Source organism: Anomaloglossus baeobatrachus, chromosome 2 (genome assembly GCF_048569485.1).
Source record: "Anomaloglossus baeobatrachus isolate aAnoBae1 chromosome 2, aAnoBae1.hap1, whole genome shotgun sequence".
Classification (NCBI taxonomy): domain Eukaryota; kingdom Metazoa; phylum Chordata; class Amphibia; order Anura; family Aromobatidae; genus Anomaloglossus; species Anomaloglossus baeobatrachus.
Window position 1 is genome coordinate 295,563,970 of NC_134354.1, and position 24,410 is coordinate 295,588,379.

Sequence of the window (24,410 nt, forward strand, 5' to 3'; positions counted from 1 at the left end):
GCTGATTCCCCGTGTGGATCTGAAGGGCTGGCCGCATCATCATCAGGGACTTCCCCAGAGCCTTACCCCCATCCTGGCCTTCAGCATCCTGCTCTGCACGCTGCTCCGATTCCTCTCTGTCCCTCGGACGGTGAGTCCCCAGCGCTGCAGCCGCCGCCATTATGTGAGTGGAGGGGGTTCCCCTGTGCTGCGCCTCCTCGCCGCGTCCGGGCCCATCATACTCTGCTTTCCCATCACCGCCGCCGTCTGGAGGGCCCTGGGCGGCTGGGGCTGTGTGGTAGTGCCGCTTTCCTCCATGTTGCTGGGTGGCGTGGATGTCTCCCGGAGTGCTGCGGCCGCCATTGTAGGTGAGGAAGAGACTCGGCCTGGTCCGGTGGAGCTCCTTAAGAATCTTGTAATGCGCGCAGGGGCCGGTGTCCGGTGTTCTATTTTGGGCCTGCCGCTATTACTCCTTCTCTTAGCCGGCATTGGCTGATGTAGAGCCGGGTATGCGTCTCCTAAACGGGGTCCAGGGCCTGTCCGAGCACGGGAGCAAGGGAGATCAGCGTCCTCTTTCCTCCATTGCCAGGCCACGCCCCCCTAGTTTTATATATATATGCAGCTGTCGCCATATAAGGGGGGGCCAGATACAATTTCTTGCACACGGGCCCCAAGCTGTCAGTGTCCGCCCCTGCTGCTGAGAGCAGACATTTGATTGTGTGATTGTGGTGCTCCCGGCATTGGCTTCGTGTGGAGCTCAAGCATAACTAGAGCGGGTCTGGTACCTAGAATCAGCGCAGAGAAAAGCCTGTAACTGCGAGTGGTACTGGAGTTACATCGGGTACCGCGCACTCCCTCCCTGCCCCCTGCAGCGGCGTGCCTCCATTACAGGGCCTGATTGCATTTCTCCGATACCTGTTTGCATACGTGTGAAAGGTACCGGACAAAACATGAGTCTGTGAAATAAAGATTTTCCATTTTGTACCTGCTTTCTTCGGCTCTGCTGCCTTGCGCTCATGACCCCCTCTCATTCATCGATTATTCACCGCACTCAGGACCTGGAAGCCGGAGCATCGAGGTGACAGCGCCGAACACAGCACCGCTGAGGACTGTCTCGGTGCTGATGACATCACTGCAGGGACAGGTAAGTATTCTTCAAGCACAATGACATCCAGGAGGTCATCGGAGTTTCCAATGAACTCTGATGACCCCCCTGCGACACCCGCTGTCACAAACCACCGGGGGGGTCACTCAGAAATCCCCCGCGCTGGCTACCAGTACGTCACAATCGGGGGGTAACAAGTGGGGGTCACCCCTCCTTTATACCTCCCGACCGACAGACAGAGCACGTGACGCGCTCTCTAGCGCCCCTCTTATAGTCAGGCCAATTATGGAATTGCCCGACAATAAGCAAGGAGGCCGCTATACTACTTATGCCGATTATTGAAGGGTCCCCGGTGAGAGTAGGGTATATATTCCCCCGACCTCCGCGGGCGGAATATATAAAATCTCCCCGAATCTCACTGGCCTCCCCACAATAATCCTTGGCACAAACTCGCTGCCACCAACCGCTTCACGGTAACTATTAGCCGAACACACAGACGTGGGATTCAAGATCGAGATAACAGAACAGCCCAAGATTAATTATATAATTTAATCAGCCTAAAGCACACTAGAAACTACAATATATACAATAGGGAATCTACAGAATATACATATGTCAGAGTACAGTTACAATCAAAGCATGGGTTACAAACAGGCATACACAGTTCCAGCAGTTACCTTGTTGCGTCTGGCCACAGGGGGGCGCTGTAGACCAGGTTTCCAGGAACTCCCACAGATGTTTCCTACACGTGCCCCCAGCGAAAGAACACTGGAAAATGGCCGAAGTAGGGTTATCAACCTGGCCAAATCCAGGTCCCCTCCTACCTTCGTGACCTCACAGGGAGCACTGCTCCACCCCTGGCTTGAGTTATGGACAATATCCCAACATGGAATATGGGCCATAACTTTGCCTGGGAGCGTCGTAGGCGGACGCCAATGCTCTCATTGTGACAGTTATGAATTTAGCTACAGAACGAGGGGACTCATGACCTGTCTGCCAGTTCCCCATTGGCTGATATCACGCCTGGGGCATTTCCCAATGTCCTGCTCCCATAAAAAGGGTGTGCCGGCATCGTCCGCATGCAGAGACACCATTTTTATGGTTGCCATATTTATCGGAAATATGGCTTGCGAGATATGAACCATTTTTTACTGGAGTCGTTCTGTCTGGCTATTTCCATAGCCTTGCTAACTAGCTAGCAGCCCCCACTACAGGGTCACGGCAGGGAGTCATCCTGTGTCCATTGTCCCTAAGCCACCTAATTTCCATATCACAGGACATGGCCATGGGATTTGTTGCTAAACCAGTTGTGTGAAGGAAAGGGGGGGTGACACCAGGAGAGGGCTTCCTGACATACTTGAATATCATGATTTATCGTCATATCTCCGGATTTACCTCACACCTCCCCCCTTTTGAGGGCGCTAGGGGGCAGCACACTCCGGTGTTCCCCCGTGCGCCCGTCCGCGACCTCTCCTTGTCGGGACAGCCCGTCTGCGTTACCGTGGTCACGGCCCCTTTTGTGGCGAATGGTGAAGTTGTATTGCTGGAGCGCAAGGCTCCATCGCAACAATCGCCCATTCGTCCCAGAGACGGTGTGCAACCAGCTGAGGGGATTGTGGTCCGTCTCCACGATGAAGTGGCGCCCGTATAGATAGGGTTGCAGACGCTGCAGGGCCCACACTATGGCCAGGCACTCCTTCTCCATCGTGGAATAGGCAACTTCCCTTGGTAACAGCTTCCTGCTCAGGTACAAGACTGGGTGCTCTTGGTTCGCAGAGTCCACCTGGCTGAGCACCGCACCGAGGCCGAAGTCACTGGCGTCGGTCTGTACTACAAACGGCCGCGTGAAGTCGGCTGCCTGTAGCACGGGCGGGCTGGACAGGGCGTCCTTTAGGGCCCGGAAGGCCGTCTCGCAGTCCATTGTCCAATCGACTGCAGAGGGCAGCTTCTTCTTGGTGAGGTCCGTCAAGGGCTTTGCCAGGCTACTATAGCATGGAACAAACCTCCTATAGTACCCAGCGGTCCCCAAGAAGGACATCACCTGCTTCTTGGTCCTGGGGGTGGGCCAGGATGCGATGGCTTCCACTTTCTCAGGCTCGGGCTTCAGTGTTCTCCCACCTACCCGGTGACCGAGGTACTGGACCTCGCTCATGGCCAGCTGACACTTTCCCGGCTTGATGGTCAAACCTGCCCGGTGGATCCGCCTGAGCACCTGTGCTAGATGCTCTAGGTGGTCCTCCCAGGTGGGACTGAAGACGGCAATGTCATCCAGGTACGCGGCCGCGTACCCTTCAAGTCCCTTGAGCAGGGTGTTGACCATCCGCTGGAAAGTGGCAGGGGCATTCCTCATCCCGAATGGCATCACCGTGGACTCGTACAGTCCAAATGGGGTAATAAAGGCAGAGCGTTCCCTGGCCTTGCGAGTCAGGGGGATCTGCCAATATCCCCGGCTCAGATCCATGATGGTCAGGTACTGAGCCCCGGCCAACTGATCGAGCAGGTCATCGATGCGTGGCATTGGGTACGCATCGGCGACCGTGACCGCATTGAGCCCCCTGTAGTCCACGCAGAACCGAGTGGTTCGGTCCTTCTTAGGGACGAGGACTACAGGCGAGGCCCAAGCGCTGTTGGATGCCTGGATCACCCCCAGCTTCAGCATCTCGTCAATCTCCTGGCGCATGTGTTGCTGCACCTCCAGGGAGACCCGATATGCTGAACGCCGGATCGGGGGATGATCCCCAGTGTCCACGTGATGGACAGCCAAGTCAGTCCTTCCGGGCTGGTTGGTAAACAACCCCCGGAAGGGGAGGAGGGTGGCCCACAGCTGGGACCGTTGGTCTTCCAAGAGCTGGTGGCCAACCTCCACATCCCCAATGGATCCGCCTGCCCTAACCTGGGCTAGCATATCCAAGAGGGTTTCCGCTTCTCCCTCCTCGGGCAGGTTGCACACGGGGAGCGCACATGCCTCCCGCTCATGATGTGCCTTCATCATGTTCACATGGAAGGGCTTCCGCCTTCCACGGGCAGGGTCCAGGGTGACCAGGTACGTTACAGGGTTGAGCTGCTGGTACACGAGGTATGGGCCTTCCCAGGCTGCCTGAAGCTTGTCCTGTGGTACGGGGACCAGTACCCACACCTTTTGACCCACTTGGTAGGTCCTCTCACAAGCGTTCTGGTCGTACCAACGCTTCTGATCGGCCTGGGCTTGAGCCATATTGTCGTGTACCAGTTGCGTCAAGGCCTGCATTTTGTCCCGGAAGCGCATGACATACTCGATAACCGACACTCCAGGGGTGGCCAAATCCCCTTCCCAAGCCTCTTTCACCAGAGCCAGGGGGCCCCGCACACGTCGCCCGTACAGGAGCTCAAACGGTGAGAATCCTGTTGAGGCCTGTGGAACCTCCCGGTAAGCAAATAACAGGTGTGGGAGATACCGCTCCCAGTCACGCCCATGGGAGTCGACCAACATCTTAAGCATCTGCTTTAAGGTGCCATTGAACCGCTCGCACAGGCCATTAGTCTGTGGATGGTACGGGCTGGCCACCAGATGTCGCACCTGGACTTGCTTACAGAGGGCCTCCATCAGCTGGGACATGAATTGGGTCCCCCGGTCAGTGAGCATTTCCTGGGGAAAACCCACTCGGGAGAAAATCTCCAGCAATGCGGTGGCCACCTTGTCAGCCCGAATGGACGACAAGGCCACTGCTTCTGGGTACCGGGTGGCATAGTCCACTACCGTCAGTATGAAGCGTTTCCCGGAGCTGCTGGGGATGGCCAGCGGGCCGACCAGATCCACAGCCACCCTCCTGAAAGGCTCATCGATGATTGGCAGAGATACTAGTGGGGCTTTGGGGCGTGGCCCCGCCTTCCCCACTCTCTGACAGGTTTCACACGAACGGCAGTAGGCAGCCACATCGGCCCCCATTTTTGGCCAGTAGAAATGCTGGTTTAACCTGGCCTTGGTCTTAGCGATCCCTAGGTGTCCGGCCATCGGAATCTCATGTGCGATCCGCAACAACTCCGTCCGGAACGGATAGGGTACCACCAACTGTCGGTCCCTGGGCCACGCCTCCGGTGAACCCTGCTGGACCGTGGCCCGGTACAGCCGTCCTTGGTCCCAGACCACTCGCTCCGGGTCCGAGTCCGAGGGAGGCTGTGCCGCCTGCTCCTTAAGAGCTTTCAGGCTGTCGTCAGCTTCTAACGCTGCCTGAAACCCCTGACTAGATGTGGCCAGAATCGACGAGACTGTCACATCTTCGGTCAGTACCCCGGGACCTGTGTCCTGGCCTCCACCTGACTCGGCTGCCACTTGGTCAGAAGGGGAAGAGCTATCGGACCTCCGGGAGGCCCCTTGGCTTCCAGCACTCCCACTGCGGGTGACAGCGGCCACAGCCGCTGCGACCGTGGGTCGCGCCTGCTCCTCCTCCGTTCCTGACCAAGTCGCCGGTTCAGGCAGACCTACCTGGCTTCCTGACACCCCGGTTGTGGGGGAACCATGCACCGAGATCTTACCTGGGAGCACTTCCGCTCCTGGACCGGCCCCAATCTCACCTGCCTGTTCCCCTCCTGCAGCAACAGAACCCCGCTGTGAAATCTCTGGGGACCCCACATTTGCTGTGGTAGCCCCCACCCCACACACTGGTCCTCCCCCTGCAGCACCCTGCTCTCTGCTTATCCCTGCAGAGGGCAACAGATCCCAGCTCACAGGCTGGTTACTTGTAGAGGCATTGTCACACCTTTCTCTGACCCCCTCCCCTGTCACAGCTGCAGCTGTGTGTGTGTCTATGGTGTCTATGCAAGCAGAAATATCAGAGTTCACTCCCTCCTCCCTTACATCATTCATAGATAACACATTAACATTGTCCGGAGGCATGTCAGTACTGGCTGAAGGTTCAGCCCTCGGTTGGGGCCCAAACTGGGAGGTTATCTGCCCCAAATCTGTCCCAAGTAGCACGTTTGCAGGGATCCGATCAGTTACCCCCACCTCCCTCACCCCTCGCCCTGCGCCCCAGTCCACATAAATGTCAGCAACAGGCAGCGCCGGGTCAATGCCTCCAATCCCGGAGACAGCGAGGGTTTTTCCAGGGATCAAGTCTTGGGGGGACACCATCTCAGGCCGCACCAGTGTCACCTCCGAGGCGCTGTCTCGCAGTCCTATGGTCACAGACCGGCCGACGGTGACAGGTTGGAAGCTGTCCAGGGACCTACCACCACCCCCACCCACACAATACACCTTGGGCGGCCCTTGGGACGGGGACGGAGCCGGGGCCTTGGGACGCTGAGGGCACATGGCCTTGAAGTGTCCAGGTAGGTTGCACTGGTGGCACCGTCTTGGTTCCGCCACGGGCCTGGAGAGGGGAGTTGAGGGGGACACCCCCTGCAGTCTAGGGGCAGGTGGGGCAGTCGCAGAATTCATCTTACCCCCTCTCCAGGTGCTGCTGGTGGCCGCTCTCCTGGCCTCAGGGGCCCGGTTGTTGGTGTAGTCATCGGCAAGGGCAGCTGTAGCCGTGGACCCCTTTGGCTTCTGGTCTCGGATGAACTGGCGGAGATCCTCAGGGCAGTTCCACAAGAGTTGCTCCGTGATGAACAAGTCCAGGATCTCCGGTCCGGTGGAAAGCTGCAGGCCTTGGGTCCAGTGGTCGGCAGCTCGGGCAAGTGCCCGCCGGTGGTCAGCCCAGGAGTCCTTTGGTCCCTTCTGTAGGCTCCGGAACTTCTTGCGGTAGGACTCTGGAGTGAGGTTGTACTGTTGGATCAGGGCCCGCTTGATGGTGTCGTAGCCCTGATCTGCCTCAGCAGGCAAGTCCCCAAGGATATCCAGGGCCTTACCCCTTAAACGGGGGGTCAGGTATTTGGCCCACTGGTCCTTGTCCAGATGGTGCTGCAAGCAAGTCCGTTCAAAAGCAGTCAAGAAAGAGTCCAAGTCTCCATCCTTCTCCAGCACTGGGAAGTCCTCAACACGGACCTTTGGAAGTTTGGTGTCTCGAAGGTCACATGTGGCTGATGAGGGCCGGAGCTGAGCTAGCTGCAGCTGGTAGTCACGGTCTGCCTGTCGCTCTCGCTCTTCACGCGCTGCCTGCCGCTCTCGCTCCGCAGCCTCACGCTCTGCGTGCCGCTCCGCAGCCTCAGCGTCACGCGCTGCCTGCCGCTCTGCCCTGCGCTCTGCCAGGAGTTCCTTGTAGCCCTTCTGGTCTCCAGCCTGGAGAAGGGCCATAGCCATTTGAAGAAGGCTATCCGAGCCTCCCAGGCTCGGTGGAATGGCACGTGGTGATCTGCGGCACGCTGCAGAGCTAGGCGATTCACTGTCCCTTTCAGAGCGGAGGGCTGGCATCTGGCTCGTTGAGGAACCTTGGGTGAGCTCCTCCTCATCTTGTCCAGCAGTGCCAGGTTGCGCAATGTCCTCGGCAGAACGGTTTTCTGGCGTCGAGCTCCTGGAGGACTCGTGGGCAACCTCCTCATTGCTGTCCACAGCACCGTCCTCCCTCTCTTCGGCTCCTGCCTTAGCATTGGCCAGTTGCATAGCTCTGCTCCTGGTGCCATCAGACATTCTTGCAGACTTTTGGTCACTGACACAGAACTGACACCTGATGCCTCCACACACCTTACAGTATCTGCACTCTGACACTCTAGTGTTGAGCTAGTCTGAAGACCCCAGCAGCCACAGCTGCTGCAGGCAGTCTTTAGTGTCTGGGAGTATGGGTCTCACACTCACACACACTATTATCTCGATCCCACCGCTATGCCACCAATATGTCACAAACCACCGGGGGGGTCACTCAGAAATCCCCCGCGCTGGCTACCAGTACGTCACAATCGGGGGGTAACAAGTGGGGGTCACCCCTCCTTTATACCTCCCGACCGACAGACAGAGCACGTGACGCGCTCTCTAGCGCCCCTCTTATAGTCAGGCCAATTATGGAATTGCCCGACAATAAGCAAGGAGGCCGCTATACTACTTATGCCGATTATTGAAGGGTCCCCGGTGAGAGTAGGGTATATATTCCCCCGACCTCCGCGGGCGGAATATATAAAATCTCCCCGAATCTCACTGGCCTCCCCACAATAATCCTTGGCACAAACTCGCTGCCACCAACCGCTTCACGGTAACTATTAGCCGAACACACAGACGTGGGATTCAAGATCGAGATAACAGAACAGCCCAAGATTAATTATATAATTTAATCAGCCTAAAGCACACTAGAAACTACAATATATACAATAGGGAATCTACAGAATATACATATGTCAGAGTACAGTTACAATCAAAGCATGGGTTACAAACAGGCATACACAGTTCCAGCAGTTACCTTGTTGCGTCTGGCCACAGGGGGGCGCTGTAGACCAGGTTTCCAGGAACTCCCACAGATGTTTCCTACACGTGCCCCCAGCGAAAGAACACTGGAAAATGGCCGAAGTAGGGTTATCAACCTGGCCAAATCCAGGTCCCCTCCTACCTTCGTGACCTCACAGGGAGCACTGCTCCACCCCTGGCTTGAGTTATGGACAATATCCCAACATGGAATATGGGCCATAACTTTGCCTGGGAGCGTCGTAGGCGGACGCCAATGCTCTCATTGTGACAGTTATGAATTTAGCTACAGAACGAGGGGACTCATGACCTGTCTGCCAGTTCCCCATTGGCTGATATCACGCCTGGGGCATTTCCCAATGTCCTGCTCCCATAAAAAGGGTGTGCCGGCATCGTCCGCATGCAGAGACACCATTTTTATGGTTGCCATATTTATCGGAAATATGGCTTGCGAGATATGAACCATTTTTTACTGGAGTCGTTCTGTCTGGCTATTTCCATAGCCTTGCTAACTAGCTAGCAGCCCCCACTACAGGGTCACGGCAGGGAGTCATCCTGTGTCCATTGTCCCTAAGCCACCTAATTTCCATATCACAGGACATGGCCATGGGATTTGTTGCTAAACCAGTTGTGTGAAGGAAAGGGGGGGTGACACCAGGAGAGGGCTTCCTGACATACTTGAATATCATGATTTATCGTCATATCTCCGGATTTACCTCACACCCGCGCTACAGCTTCATGGGTTCATTAGAGTTCATTGGGATCTGTGATGAGTCTGCAATGCTGTCGCTGCGATGCTCTGGCTTCTAGATTCTCACTACACACACCTACACCCACACTGAGCACATATACACACATATGTTTACACACAAAGCAGACACACATGGATACACCGAGCACATATACACATATAGCGCACATGCATGTATACACCAAACACACACACACTCTGCTGTATACTCACCCAGCGATGCGGTCCCCAGCGCTGTACCTGCTTCCAGCTCCACAGGGCACTGAATATTCAGTGAGTATAATGAGCGGGAGTCAGGAGCGGGAAGCAGCAGAGTCGGAGACAGCATCGTTGGAGAGAGGTAAATATAGAAAATCTTTTAATTAAAAAGACCCGTGTTTTCTCCGGTACATGTCACACTGATGTCACACGGATCACATCAGTGTGCGATCCGTGTGATACCCATGCTACCTGTGAAAAAACAGACATGTCTGCGTGTGTACGTGCGGGGCCATGAGGGGTCACACGGTCCATGTGAAAACACGGATGTGTGAGTAACAGCAAATAACAACATGGGTACATGTGGCATCCATGTTAAAAATAGATATCACATGTACCTAAAACACGGACGTCTGAAACAAGCCTAAAGTTGACAATTTTCTAAAGTGAACAATCACAAGTTCACTAAAGTTCATCATCTCATTAAATAGTGATGTAATTAGGTCCTCCATATTTTCATTGAATCTTTGTATTGTTTAACTTCCTGTTTGTTTATGAAGGGATTGTATATATACTATATACAGTATTGGGTAGAACTGAGTTAATTAAATTAGTCTGGCCCTCTAAAACCATCCCAATTTCTCATGCGGCGCCATGGGAAAATTAATTGCCCACCCCTGCTCTATACAAACATCCAACACACTGACGGAATTAGGGCAGCTGAATTTTTTCTCAAAACATCTAATTTGACCTCAGAGATGGTGAGTCTGGTGTTGCGACTATTGGAATTTTCACTAACGCATAATTTATTTATATTCAAGGGGTCTTTCTACCTCCAGCTCCAGGGTACTGTGATGGGCGTGGCTTTTGCACCTTCGCATGCAAATTTATTCCTGGGGCTGTGGGAGAGGGACCTTCCTCTGTCAGACCAGGAGTCACCGATGGCATGTGTCCTTTTCTGGACGTGGTACATCGATGACATCTTCCTAATCTGGCAGGGGACCTTTGAGACCCTCCAAATATTTATGGAAGGGTTAAATTCCAATGGGTGCAACATCCACCTTATATACCAATGGTCTGCCGATTCTGTCAGTTTCTTGGATGTTATCATTAAGAGGGATCAAGATTTCTGTCTACAAACAGATCTCTATCGTAAGCCCACAGCAACTAATACATTATTACATGCCTCGTCATTTCATCCAAGACACATGATTCATTCTGTCCTGGTGGGGCAGTTCTTGCGATTACGTAGGATCTGCTCCACCGATGAGGACTTTGAGAAACTGGCATCTGAGCTTACTTCGGGTATATTGAAACATGCCTACCATCACGCAAAATATTCTTCCAGAAATGAATTATTATATTCCTCCAAAAAATGCGAAACGGAGAGACGAGTACGCTTCGTTACTGGTTATTGCTCCCAATTACAGAATATTCAGACGTGCTTGCAAAAATTCTGGCCAATTTTACAAGCTGACTCTATATTGTCTAAATTTATACCCAAGGTGCCCCAGATGACGGTACTTAGGGCTAAAATTCTTCGAGATTACCTAGTTCATAGTTTCTATGAAGGTAGCACCAGAGTACCTTTTTGAACATCTTGATGCCTATAAATGGATGCTTTCCGTGTGGCAGGTGCGTTGCTTGCCCAAATGTGCTAACATGTGATATATTTGTAGACTCTAATGGTAAAAAGAACTATAAGATCTTGAAGAGAATAACATGTGAGTCTAAAGGCTACTTTACACACTGCGATATCGGGCGCGATGTCGTCGTATGTGCGGCACGCCCTGTTCGTTAGTGCGATGTGTGTTCATCGCTGTGTGTCCATGTTTTAGTCGTGTGCTTACGGTCACATGTCACAATCTCTTTTATAGTCACCTTCCAAGCTATCTCGTTTCCCGATGTGATGATGAACATTAGCATCGTTGTGTAGCGGTCTCACCACATGGTTTTCCAAGTGTCATGGCGATATGGGCGTTGTTTCCCCACACAAAGTGCATCTTGATGTAGTTGAATTGTAAACTCGCTACACCCCTTCTTGCCTCGACTCATTTGTGTAATCAGCGCTATTGATTTTCATTGGATGTTGGTAGTATAAATGTGCGCAGATGCGTGTTCATTCTTGCAGCTGTTGTCTACCCATTTGCGTTTGTCCTCGCACAAGTGATTTTTGAAAACAACTGTCATCTGGACTTGAGAATCTTTGCAGCAAGGTATGTGTTATAGTATTTTCTCACTATATTTTTTTTTATTTTTTTTTTGTTTTTATTGCAATTCTTAAAATCAGTGTTTGTACTGATTTATCTCCAATGAAATGTTTTCCAGCTGTATATGTGTTATAGTATTAACTCTATAGAAATTTTTTTTTTTTTTTAATATGTTAAATCAGTGTTTATACTGATTTATCTCCTATTTAATGTTTTCCAGATGTGTACTAATAAGGAGGAATTCCTACGTGAATTCATAGAGGTGTACCAGACGCAAACACCCTTATGGAAAATAAAATCCCCCGAGTACAGTAATAGGCAACTTAAAAAGGATGCGTACCTTAAAATGATTGTAATATATGACAAATACCATCCTAATCAAAAAGGTACCGAGGATCTCGTGAAAAGAAAAATACAGGCAATACGCACAGTTTATAAGAAAGAACTGAACAAAATAGAGGAATCCAAACGTTCTGGTGCTGGCACTGGTGATGTCTACGTCCCAACGCTCTGGTATTTTGATTTATTGAATTTCACAAGGGACCAGGAGCTTCACAGGCCATCAACCAGTAGCCTCAATATTGGTGGTGATATTCCCCCAGATGCTAACAATGAAGTGACTATATCTGAGGTATAATTTTTATTATTGTCCTAATTTGTCATAAACTTTTTTTTTTTTTTGTTTCATTATGATGAAATGAATATTTGTATACTTTCCAAGATATATGTAAAAGTATTCAAATGTTGTATTTTAAAAATATATTTAAATGAAAATTTTATTTATTCATGTATTTTTTGTATTGCAGGAGCCAACAACAAGTCAACAATCATCATCAGAACACCTAATGGAAACTCCTGCTAGCCAATTAACCAATGTGGATTTGGTTGAGGCAGGCCCATCCAATGTGTTATACACACAAAGTTGGCAAAGGAAAAAAAAACCATCCCTGCAAACACTACTACTGCTGTAACCAAACTGATGGGAGTGGCACAAAACATCCTAGACCAGCACAACAGACCACCCCTTTCTGGTATTGCTATGTTCGTGGATGATGAAATGCGGGAACTTACCCCAGACCAAAAATACATTGCCCAATGTTTAATCCAGGATGTCTTACGTTTGGCAAGAGCTAAAAAACTAACAGACTCATCCTATGTTGCCATTGGCGATGTTCCTCATCCTGTAGATCCTGTAGATCCTGTTGATCCTGTTGATCCTGTTGATCCTGTTGATCCTGTTGATGCCCCTGAAAATCCTCAAGCTGCAGCAGAGCCATCAAGACAACCACTTCAAAAGGGTGGTGTGCGTGGCCGTAGGTCACGCATGAGTTTGGTTAACAAACGCAAAAAGAAGTAGTTTATAATATTTAATATTTTTTTTTTTTTTTTTTTTTTTAATATTTTTTTATTATTGTATTCCTTCTGTTGCCTGATATTTCGTGCATATTTGTGAAAAATAACAAATGTGTAACTATTCCACAGACAATAAACCTGCCATATGAAATAATGTATTTTTCGATTCTATTACGCACATTTGTTTTAAAATTTTTATTAATTTTTATTTTACTTTAGAATCATTTAGGAACTTGTAAAAATTTTTATTTTTAAAATATTTTTAAGTTTAAATATTCTTTTAAAAACCTTTCTACATACATGTTAAACATAGAAAAATCCTAAACAAACATCATTTATTTATGACGTTGATTAATATATTTATGGATTAGGGCATCATGCGCCGCAGAGGCTTCTTTTAGTCGGTTTGCAGACACATAAATATCATATAGTGTTACTATTTCTGTGAAAAAACAAAAACAAATGTCAGTATTTGGTATATATTGTAGCGTTTGGTTTTAAAAAAAAAATACAACAAAAAAAATAAAAAAAAAAAAAAAAACATGGACCATTATGTTGTACACTCATGAAACTTACCATTACTGACAACTTGTTCTTCACGTTCATCTCCGGATGATGCGCTCATGTCCCAACCTGATCCTTTCCCACCTAATTTCAACATAAGTTCATTTTGTTAGAGTTTTATCCATCTAGCAAAATATTTACCACTGTACTAACTTTGTCAAACCACATCATTACCATTGTCCTCCATATTATCTTCTGACATTACATCAGCATCAGCATGTCCTGATGATGGTGAAATGACATCATAATCAAGGCTGTCTGCTTCCTCATTTAAAATGTGTAGGCTATTTTCACGGTTGGAATCCATGCTTGGAGCCAGCTGCTGTACAACATTTTCTTCATTATTGTTGGTGGCCTGGCTTGACTCATTATTCAAGGAATTTACATCTGTTAACATTAAATTAAAAAAATAAATAATTAAACAATAAAAAAAAAATAAATAATGTGATTTTTAGATCTAAAAAATCACAGCAGACCGTTAATGATTTTAAAAACAACAACTGTTATGTTTTCATATTATAAATCACATATATATATTATGTATGGATGAAAATATTATCTTACCAGCTATCACTACCAGGTCACTTCGAATTTCTTCTATTCTCTCCTTATCCCTGTACTTTAAATCAGCCCATTTCTTCAGTACCTGCGTTGATGTGCGTCTGATATGAAATTTACGGTACAGGCCCCTGCATATTTTTTTAACAACACTTCTTTTATGTGCCATAGGACGTTGATATGTCTTTGCACATATATAGTCCAGTGCATCCATCCTTTTCACCAAGTATTGGACCTCCCCTTGGCCCCAGACCTTTGCACGTTTGTTGGTTGACATTTTCTCTTTCAGTTTCGCTTTAGATCAGCAGGTACACAGTGTGGCGTGTCACATGGTCCTTTAGACGTTTGGACGTCATGACGGTTCTTTATTGATATGTTAACAAACTGAACATTGTATGTCGCCGTAATGTACTTTAATAATACTTATGTGCTCATTTTTGTATGCGCAAATGGGGTTTTTTTTTTTTTTTTTTTTTTTTTTTTGTTATTTTCTATTGGTTGTTTATTTTTTATAAAAAAATTTTTGTGTTTAATATTTTATTTAAGGAAATGTGGCGTATATTGTTTGAATCATAATGTTTTATGTCATGTAAATAACAAACATATTAATAAATGTTAATTGACAGAATGCTTGTAATGCTTAATTCGTTTTTTATAGTTTTTGGTTAATATTTACATTAATATGTTTTCCTAAAGAAATATTTTGTTTACAATCATACATTCATTTGTGATGATTATAAATGTTTTCACAATAAAAAAAAAACAATATTCACAATGTTGTATTAAGTAACATCAAACAATTTACTTTCATAACACAATAAACATTTTTCCACTCAAAATCATAATCTTTACACCCTTAAGGCAATTATTTTTTAAAAAAAAAAACATTTTCAAAAATATGACTTACATTATTTAAACACAACCATGCAATATCATGTTTAATGAGCACCTAAACTCATTAATTAAGTATAAACATGCTGCCATGACACAGCCCCTGGGCCATTAAAAAAATTACAATAATTAGTTCTGTTTTCCATTGCATCCATCATACTACGTGTCAGGGGTGGCTGTGGCAAAAGATTATCCAGTGGGTTAACTTGCTGACGCCATGCCCCAAGCTCAACAACACCATTACTTTGATTTTCTACATCTACAAAGCCAGGTGGAACATATTCAAGACCATCTCTTTTTCTGAGAAAATTATGCAAATAACAGCATGCAAGCACAACATTGTCAATGGATTCAAGTTTTAAGTTGATTGGCATGGAAAAGATACGAAATCTACTGCTTAAGATGCCAAAAGCATTTTCAACAACTCTTCTAGCTCTGCATAGACGATAATTAAAAATGCGTCTTTCTACATTCAAGCCTGTAAGTGGATATGGCCGTAACAAATTACGTTGTAATGGAAAGGCCTCGTCCGCCAAAAAAACAAAATTTAAATTTCCAATGGTATTTTGGTTATTGGGTAATTGGAGTTGATTTTGTTTTAGCCGTAATGCAAACTCCGTATGTTCAAATACCCCACCATCCGAAACTCGGCCATTCATGCCGATATCAATGTACAGAAAATCATAAGTGGCGTTGACAACCGCCATAAGGATAATGCTGTGGTAGCCCTTGTAGTTGTAATAATATGAGCCAGAATTATGTGGCTGCATTATCCTTATGTGTTTGCTGTCAATTGCGCCACCACAATTAGGGAATTGCCATAATAGGTTGAATGTATTTGCAATTTTGTCCCAATCACTAGGACTATTTGGCAAATGCATGTAGTCATGTAAAGCATGTGCTATTGCCAAACATGTCTCTGGAATTAATGAGCTAAGTAGAGAGCGGGACACTGCTGATGAATACTGAAGGTCAGTCAAACTGCGTCCTGTAGCCAAGAATCGAAGAGTCACCCCCAAACGCTCGTCTACAGGTACTGCCTGACGCATTACGGTATTATTGCGCATGATATAAGGGCGGACTTTCTCTAAAAGGTATGAGAACGAGCTTTCCGTCATGCGTAAGTAGTTTCTAAAGTCATGTGGGTTATGCTCTTGTAGGTCTCTTACAAGGTGCATGTGTGTATAGCGTTGTCTCTCTAGTAGCCATTTGCGTGCCCAAATTCGTCTTTTTCTAGTTCTGCATCGCATTTCATGATCCTCGGCAAGTGCAAGGGCTCCTCCGGCTACAAGCATGGCAGCTATGACGGCATTTTCAGGCTCACTACGCATATTTAGCCTGTATAACAGAGAATAATTTTGTAAATGTTTTGGTTTTTTTTGTTTTTTTTAAAATAAGAAACCATTTTTTTAGGGTCTGCCAATATAAACATTTTACAAATATGAATCTTATTCTTATTGGTCACAGTCATGTTTGACGTCTTTTAAACTTTAAAGTTTGGATGCCTGCAATCTTGAATAACATACAATAATGGATAATATAATATATCTAACTGTAATGTATTAAATAAACACAAATACAGTCATGATATAGGCTATTTACTAAATTATGATAAACCCAATTTAATACTACAAACATATGTAAATGTTATAATACAAAGGAAGACATAAATTTAAAAAAAAAAACCCACATTTTCAACAATTATTGAGAAAAAATAAAAAAAAAAACCAAAAATAAAAAAAAAAAAAAAACAAAAAAAAATAAAATTACTCACATGCGAAGTTTCTCTCACGGACGAATGACGCCAAACTATACGCCGGACACGGAGGCAGCAGGACACGTCCAAAAACTACGAAATGAACCTAGGAAATGAACCCACCAAATGGAGAAACGCAAAAAGGATGCTAGCGTATTATATATATTATGCTCCAATCATGGAGCAGATGCGTTAGCAAATAGGAAACAAGTAGGCGTATTGAACATTTAAACCACCATACACGCCCGTATCGATGATGACGCAAGAGGCAACAATTTTTTAAGTCGCTGTAGTAGTGTCACACGTAACGTAAAGTATGTTGAAAGGAACGAGCAACGATAGTTACAAAGAAATAACAACGATTTTTGGGAATTAGGACCCGTGTAGCCGATTAGCGATAAATCACGCTTTTGCGACGATTTTACATCGCTGAACGCTGTTACACAAAGCTATATCGCTAACGATTGCGGAAGTGCGTCACCAAAACCGTGACCCCAACGACAAAATACCGGCGATATCGCAGTGTGTAAAGCCCGCTTAAGGCTGTGATTTACTATGGGATTTGTTCCTGTGCAAAAATCTACATTGGACTCACGACTCGACAATTGAAGGACAATTGAAAACAAGGGTCAGAGAGCACATTTTGGGCATTGAGGCAGCACGTGACCACACAAACATATCTACCCTCAAAACGATCCCCAAACATTTCAAACTCCACCATAACTCCAATGGTAGAGAGTTTTTAATTAGGGGACTCGATATGCTTAACATCAACTGTAGGGGAGGCAATGTCAGTCGTAAACTGGCACAACTAGAAACTAGGTGGATTTGGCACCTTAATACTGTTTTTCCACATGGTCTTAATGAGAACATGAACTTTGTTCCATTTTTATAATATATGGGGATTTCTTATTTTTAACTTCAACGTTTAATTTTTGGATTTTAATTTTCACTTTTTAATACTTTAGCATAGGTCTTCAGCCCTTGTTATCCGCTGCTTGTGCCTTTTTGGTAGTTGATTTCAGCTTAAACATCTTACTATGAAGAAGAATTCATCTATGTGTTTTGCATCTTCAATCAAGATCTCCTTACAAAAATATAAATATATATATATATATATATATATATATATATATATATATATATATATATATAGATATATATATATATATGGTGAATTTTTGTTCCCCAGATTATATGCACTATACCAGTCATGGCGAACCTTTTACAGGCCGAGTGCCCAAACTGTAGCCCTAAACTCAATTTTTTTTCCGAAGTGCCAACCAATTCTATTATGTAAATAATTGATTGTAACCTTACCTTTGCCGTCTTCTCTTCTCTTCAGCAGGGGGCATCACGCTCGTGCATGCTTACCACACATTGAAGCTGAGCCCCTGCCCTTTCCAGACACAGCAGTTGGATTGATCTTTCTGAAAAAAATTGCAGCATATTAGACAGAGATTTTAGCATGAAATGCAATCAGATGTCACCCTGTAATCCACATCTACATTTCAAAGTCTGAACATCTAGAAATCCCATAAGGACGTACGAGTTGCTACCCTCCCCTTTCATTGTGTAGTTATGTCCCCCATCCTGGGCCACTTCTTAGTAAACATGTCCCCCATCCTGATATATATTTCCTACATTCTGGTATATTTGTCCCCATCATGGCCCCATCCTGGTAAATATACCTCATCCTGGTAAATGTCCTCCATCCTGGTAAATGTACCCCATTCTGGCATGTTCCCCCATGCTGGTAAATGTACCCCATCCTGACATATTGCCCATCCTTGTAAATGTTCCCCCATCCCGGCATGTACCCCATTCCTGGTAAATGTCCTCCATCCTGGTAAATGTTCCCAATCCTGGTTAATTTACCCCCATCGAGGTAAATGTACCCCTTCCTAGCATGTACCCCTTCCTGGTAAATGTTCCCCTTCCTGGTAAATGTACCCTATCGTGGCATGTTTCCTCCATCCTGGCATGCATCTTTCCTCCATCCTGGCATGCATGTTTCCTCCATCCTGGCATGCATGTTTCCCCATCCTGGCATGTATGTTTTCCCCATCCTGGCATGTATGTTTCCTCCATCCTGCCATGCATGTTTTCCCCATCCTGGCATGCATGTTTCCTCCATCCTGGCATGTATGTTTCCTCTATCCTGGCATGCATGTTTCCTCCATCCTGGCATGCATGTTTCCCCATCCTGGCATGCATGTTTCCTGCATCCTGGCATGCATGTTTTCCCCATCCTGGCATGTATGTTTCCTCCATCCTGCCATGCATGTTTCCCCATCCTGGCATGTATGTTTCCTCCATCCTGCCATGCATGTTTCCCCATCCTGGCATGTATGTTTCCCCATCCTGGCATGTATGTTTCCTCCATCCTGGCATGCATGTTTCCCCATCCTGGCTTGCATGTTTCCTCCATCCTGGCATGCATGTTTTCCCCATCCTGGCATGTATGTTTCCTCCATCCTGGCATACATGTTTCCTCCATCCTGGCATGCATGTTTTCCCCATCCTGGCATGCATGTTTCACCATCCGGGCATGCAAGTTTCCTGCATCCTGGCATGCATGTTTTCCCCATCCTGGCATGTATGCTTCCTCCATCCTGCCATGCATGTTTTCCCCATCCTGGCATGTATGTTTCCTCCATCCTGACCTGCATGTTTCCCCATCCTGGCATGTATGTTTCCTCCATCCTGGCATGCATGTTTCCCCATCCTGACATGTATGTTTCCTCCATCCTGGCATGCATGTTTCCCCATCCTGGCATGCATGTTTCCTCCATCCTGCCATGCATGTTTTCCCCATCCTGGCATGTATGTTTCCTCCATCCTGGCATGTATGTTTCCCCATCCTGCCATGCATGTTTTCCCCATCCTGGCATGCATGCTTTCCCCATCCTGCCATGCATCTTTTCCCCATCCTGGCATGCATGTTTTCCCCATCCTGCCATGCATATTTTCCCCATCCTGGCATGCATTGTTTCCCCATCATGGCATGCATTGTTCCCCATCCTGGCATGCATGTTTCCCCCCCACCATGCTGGCAAGAATGTCATCCCCCCCATGCTGGCATGTATGTTCCCCCCATGCTGGCATGTGTGTTCCCCCTCCCCCACCCCATGCTGGCATGTGTGTTCCCCCCTCCCCCACCCCATGCTGGCATATGTGTTCCCCCACCCCATGCTGGCATGTGCGTTCCCCCTCCCCCACCCCATGCTGGCATGTGCGTTCCCCCTTCACCCCCCCATGCTGGCATGTGCGTTCCCCCTCCCCCACCCCATGCTGGCATGTGCGTTCCCCCTCCCCCACCCCATGCTGGCATGTGCATTCCCCCTTCTCCACCCCATGCTGGCATGTGCGTTCCCCATCCCCCAACCCATGCTGGCATATGCGTTCCCCCTCCCTCCCCATGCTGGCATGTGCATTCCCCCTTCCCTACCACATGCTGGAATGTGCGTTCCGACTCCCCCACCCCATGCTGGCATGTGTGTTCCCCCACCCCATGCTGGCATGTGTGTTCCCCCTCCCCCACCCCATGCTGGCATGTGCGTTCCTCCTCCCCCACCCCATGCTGGCATGTGCGTTCCTCCTCCCCCACCCCATGCTGGCATGTGCGTTCCCCCTCCCCCACCCCATGCTGGCATGTGCGTTCCCCCTCCCCCACCCCATGCTGGCATGTGTGTTCCCCCACCTGGCATGTGCGTTCCCCCTCCCCCACCCCATGCTGGCATGTGCATTCCCCCACCCCTACCCCATGCTGGCATGTGTGTTCTCCCCCACCTCATGCTGGCGCTTGCCCCCCCATCTCCACCTTGGCACAGCCGCACACGAGTTATAAAAAAAAAAAAAAGCAACACACCACTTACCTTCCTGCACACGCTCCCCCGCTGTGCCCCGCTGGGTCCTCGGTTCTCACACGGCCAGAAGACGTCATTACGCCGGCGCCGCTCACTGACGCTCCTCCGTCTCCTAGGCAACACACAGAAGCCTGGGGAGGAATAGTGTCAGAGCGCAGAGAAATGTCTCCTCCGCTCCAACACAGCTTTGATCTGACGGCGCGACTGCACCAGCAAATCAAAGCGGCAGGTTCAGGCGACAGCACGCGTGCCAGCAGAATGGACTGTGCGTGCCCCTGGTGGCACGCGTGCTATAGGTTCGCCATCACTGCACTATACACTGGCATATGTTTTTTCTTTTTGTCCCTCTCTGTTCTACTGATTTATGTATGATTTTTATATATATTTTTCATATACCTTAATGATGTAGTATATCATTTCTTTGATTGTATAGCATATAATCTGCGATTGAGTGGGACTACTATATTTCCATATATGATTAGTGTATAATGTCTCAGGGATATACTGTATGTGCATATATTTATTATGACCCTATTATAATATCTATAATAATATATATATGACATTATTATATGAATTTTTGTTACTAGTTATTAGAGATGAGCGAACCGGCCGTGGTTCGGCTCGAGTTCGGTTCGCCGAACGGAGTTCTCGCTTGAGTTCGGTTCGGCGAACCGGTTCGGCGAACCACTCGAACCGCATAGGAAACAATGGGAGGCAATCATAAACACATAAAAACACAGAGAAAACACCCTCAAAGGTGTCCAAAAGGTGACAAACAACTCACAACACAACACAAACACATGGGAAAGTGACAAGGACATATACTCATGCGAAAACAAAAGAGCTGGACAAGGAAAAAGAGGAGGAGACACAGATATAGGCATGCATGCCCTTCTAAAATGATGTAAAACACCGCAAGGTGACTCAAAGCGGAGTCTCCCTTTTTTCCAAAAATTGGGCCACACAGACACCCCTTCAGTGGCAGCACTTTTGCCCCAGTCGTACACTTCACAGGTAGATTTGCATCAAGCACATTCAAAAATACGCCATCCTTTACCGTCCCCAGGATGACACCGGGGTAGGTAGCAAAGTCTTTGCTGATCCCAGATCTCTTCATCTTGGATCATTTTTAGAAACACAGCAAGCAAGGGTTACTCCAAGCGGAGTCTCCCTTTTTTCCAAAAATTGGGCCACACAGACACCCACCCCTTCAGTGGCAGCACTTGTGCCCCAGTTGTACACTTCACAGGTAGATTGCATCAAGCACATTCAAAATACACAAGCATTTACTCTTCCCAGGATGACACAGGGGTAGTAAATTCCTTGTGGATCCATGACTTGTTCATTTTGATGAACATTAGTCTGTCCACATTGTCACTGGACAGACGCGTGCCCTTATCTGTCAGCACACACCCAGCAGCACTGAAGACACGTTCAGAGACAACGCTGGCAGCTGGACAAGACAAGATATCCAAGGCGTAAGTGGAGAGCTCTGGCCATTTTTCAAGATTTGAAGCCCAAAATGAGCAAGGGTCCAGTTGCAAAGTCATGGCATTGATGTTCATTTGGAGATACTCCTGTATCATCCTCTCCAGCCGTTGACTATGTGTCAGACTTGTTGTATCTGGTGGCCTTGCAAAGGATGGTCTAAAAAAATGATGAAAAGATTAAATAAATTGCTGTTACCAGCACCAGATACGGTGCTGCTGGTGCGGTTAGACTGTTGAAGATGACGAGACCGTCCCATGTTTGTCGAGTTACAACTGGGAGATTCACTCCGTGCACCACGGGTGTTTGGTGGAAAAGCCGAGCTAAAATCGAGTAACAGGTTTGGCTGATACTCCTGCATACGTGCGTCCCTTTCTATGGCTGGAATTATGTCACAAAATTTGGACTTGTACCGGGGATCTAATAGTGTGGCAATCCAGTACTCATCATCACTTCTAATTTTGACAATACGAGGGTCATGTTAGAGGTAGTGCAGCAAGAAGGCGCTCATGTGTCTTGCGCAGCCATGCGGACCAAGTCCACGCTGTGTTTGTGGCATAGAGGTGCTAACCGTTCTTTCTTCCTCTGACATCTCCCCCCAACCTCTTTCAACTGAATTTGACCAAGATCACCCTCATCCGCTGAGTCTTCCACGTCCTCCATTTCTTCATGTTCTCCTGCACCTTCCTCAACATTTTGCCTGCTACCATGCGCCCTTGTTGATCCCTGTCCCCCATGGTCCCATGCCTGCCGCCTTGGTGATGATGAACGTCTGGACCATGGTGATGTTGTTGTCTCTTGCGCATATGAATCCTCCTGTAGTTCTTCCCCTTCCTGTTGTCCCACCCCCTGAGTCCAAATAGTGTTTAGCGTGTGCTCCAGCATGAAAATGACTGGAATTGTCATGCTGATAATGGCATTGTCAGCGCTAAACATATTCGTCGCCATGTCGAAACTGTGCAGAAGGATGCATAGGTCCTTGATCTGAGACCACTCCATCAGGGTGATCTGCCCCACCTCTGCATCTCGTTGGCCCAGGCTATACGTCATGACGTATTGCACCAGGGCTCGGCGGTGCTGCCACAGTCGCTGTAACATGTGGAGAGTCGAATTCCAGCGTGTCAGCACATCGCATTTCAGGCGATGAACCGGCAGGCCGAAAGACTTCTGGAGTGATGCAAGTTGCTCATCTGCTACGGTTGAACAGCAGAAGTGAGCAGACAGTTTTCGCGCCCTGTTCAGAAGGCCATCTAGGCCGGGATAGTGTGTTAAAAATTGCTGGACAACAAGGTTCAACACGTGAGCCATACAAGGCACGTGTGTCACTTTGCCCAGGCGAAGGGCCGCACCCAGGTTTGCAGCATTGTCGCACACGGCCTTACCAGGCTGCAGGTTGAGTGGAGACAACCATTTACCAAACTCATTCTCCACAGCTGCCCTCAACTCAGCCACTGTGTGACTCTTATTTCCAAGACATTTCAAGACAAAGGCTGCCTGATGCCGTTGGGCTCTGCTGCCAGCATAGTAATAAGGGGTGCGTGATTCCTTCTGCTGGTGGCCTGACCAGGCAGGCTTGGGGCAGAGGTGGAGGACCCAGACGAGGTTGAGGAAGCAGAAGCAGTGGAGGAACTTGGACAGACAGAGGATTGACACACAAGTCGTGGGGACAGCAAGACTTGTGTAGCCGACCAATCACCATCTATCACCATAGTTACCCAGTGCCCAGTCAGCGACATGTAACGTCCCTGTCCATGCTTACTGGTCCAAGTATCGGTGGTGAAATGCACCCGTTCACACACAGAGTTTCTCAAGGAAGCGGTGATGTTGTGTGCGGCATGCTGGTGTAGCGCAGGCACACCTTTCTTAGAGAAGTAGTGGCGACTGGGCATCTAGTACTGGGGCACAGCGACAGACATAAGGTCTCTAAAATCCTGTGTGTCCACCAGGCGGAAAGGCAGCATTTCGGTAGCCAAGAGCTTACAGAGGGATAAAGTCAACCTCTTAGCTTTGTCATGGGTCGCAGGAAATGGCCTTTTATTTGTCTACATCTGAGGGACTGAGATCTGGCTGCTGTGTGTAGACGGTGGTGAGTAGGGTGTCCCTGGAAAAATGCAGGTTTGTGAGGAAAGTGCAGGCGTAGACATGATGTTGCCTTCATCCAACGTTGGTGCTATCAATGTCTGAGAGAGCTGTACACACGCACTTGTTTCCACTTCCAAACCAACTGACGACCTTCCAAGCAAACTGCCTGTTGCGATTACAGTGGTGGAAGTTGTGCGTGGAAAACCAGGTGTGACAGCTGTCCCCACAGTCCTAGAAGATGAAGAGCGCGCGGATGTACTGGAAGGGGCAGGTGGTGGATGGTCCGCTCCGCTAGGC